The sequence below is a fragment of the Scardinius erythrophthalmus genome, assembly GCF_964197995.2.
Source record: "Scardinius erythrophthalmus genome assembly, chromosome: 1".
In the NCBI taxonomy this organism is placed as follows: domain Eukaryota; kingdom Metazoa; phylum Chordata; class Actinopteri; order Cypriniformes; family Leuciscidae; genus Scardinius; species Scardinius erythrophthalmus.
The window spans coordinates 9712794-9714914 of NC_138221.1; positions in this window are offsets into that span (position 1 = coordinate 9712794).

Here is a 2121-nt window from a genome sequence, read left to right on the forward strand (position 1 = left end):
AAAACGTTGCAGGATAGTTATTTTTAACAACATAGGCATTTTTAATATTAACATAGAAATAGTTACCAAATATAGAACGTTACCCAATGGTTATTGTTTATATAAATATGTAAACTAACTTTCCAATTAAAACGCTGCAGATGGTTTTGTATAATGACCTGTACTGAGCTCTGAAACTAGTTTATGCAGCATTTAATAAAATTTAGCAATTAGTTAAATCCAAGCGCATTACATTGTGAATGTGAAAAGCACAGAAATCATAAATTCTTGGGTTTGTTTATATCTTCATTTACTGCGCCGCTGCTTTGCACACACTTCTCCAACACGTGTTGTTGTACACAGTGCAGTGTTTCCAGGATCTACGTCAGAACGCTGCCTCGTTATTGGCCAGTTCTGTGTCAGGATCACACGATCACACTAAAAAATATTATAGTCGCTTCATAAACCGCAGTCTGTAAGTTTCGCCTCTTTGTCACCATCTCAGTTTGAAATCTGCTATTGCAGTTATATGTGGAATTATCTTTACATGCGTTGTGCATCAGCACGGCTTCTCAGCACAGATGAATAATGTCTTGAGGTGTATGTGTGGGCTGTCAGTCAATGCACCAGTGTGGATATTCACTGTACTTCAGAAATACAGATACGACCTTCAGGAATTATTTCCAAAACAAGAAGGAAAATGTCATCTGAACAAGTAACATGTTGCCACTTTTGTTCTGATCAACGGGTGATTAAATCTTATGATCACAAAGTTAGCTCAGATCACGTCAAACCGTGTAAATTATTGTTATACTTTGTTCTCAAATTGTTAATGTTATCAACACTACGTGACTATATTAGCCTGGGAAAACCCAGACTACTTCCGGCGAATTTCAATTCTCTCTTCAGGATAGTCTGGAGAAGAGCCCATTCAAACTCATTACTGTGCCGCTGAAATCGCGGCACCAATCAGAAACGTTGGGGGAGGGATTTACATGATGACGACAGCGCAGCGACGCAGAAGGAGTTCTCATGCAGTGAAAAATACATTGCGGAGCAGAGAGGTGACTGACAACACGCTGGCAGACAGGACAGAGCAGGCTACTTTTCGGTTACGTTTGATATTAAACATATTAAACAAAGTCTCAGCTTTCAAATTTGGTAATTTTTTAAAAGAAATTTAAACAATAAATACCGTTTTGTTGCTCTTTAATGTGCCGTGACAGATCGCTGTAGAGCATCAGTTAAAGCTGTTCTTGTGAACCGATCATCTCTTCCTTCTAGTTAATTTATAGCCTCAAATAAACATGAACAAACATAAGAAGGAATGTTGTTTTAACCACGGAAAGGCGTCAGTACACTCCGTTTTTCAAGTTCAAATCCTCCTATGTTAATCTACTCTCCTGACTGCTTTGTCGGACAAAATGGCGGATGGCGAAGTATGATTGGTCAGATCACCTGTCAATCAAGCTGAGCTACGTCGGTTGGTGACGCCCCTTTGGAAATGATTCGTCTACATAGCTTCCCCAGACCCTTCACTCAGTTTCAACTGAGAAGGGTCTGGTTTTTTAACCAGGCTATGACTATATGTATTTAAGGCTATAAATGATCGGCCACCTGCAGCATCCTCACACGCAGAATAGCCTACTAGCCGGGACTCCTTCTTTATGTATACAGACTTGACGTAATGACGCAGAGACGATACGCGGCAAACTTGTATTTCTCGTGGAAACCTACCAGTACCACTCACATTAGAACCCATTAAAAGCTTACCGCTGTGAATCAGGCTACGGTAAGGAGATGAAAATGTTGAAGAGGTGGGTCTAAAAGACAATTTTCACCTGAGATTCAGACCCAGACAACAACCTAGTGCTACCAGATGTGGGCCGGATCACTCACTCACACACCTTTTCAGTGTTTTCAAGGATGCGGAGTGGGTGGGCCGTGTCATCCACGTCAGTAGGGTGATACTGCGAACACAGAGACAAACCTCGGTTGGTATGAGGGTTGCCTTGAGCCAGGCTGAGGAAGCTGTAAGTTTCATTGTGACACAAAGAGTAGTTTGCTTACCACCAATGTTTTAAATGTAATAAAACAGAGCAGAGACGATACGCGGCAAACTTGTATTTCTCGTGGAAACCT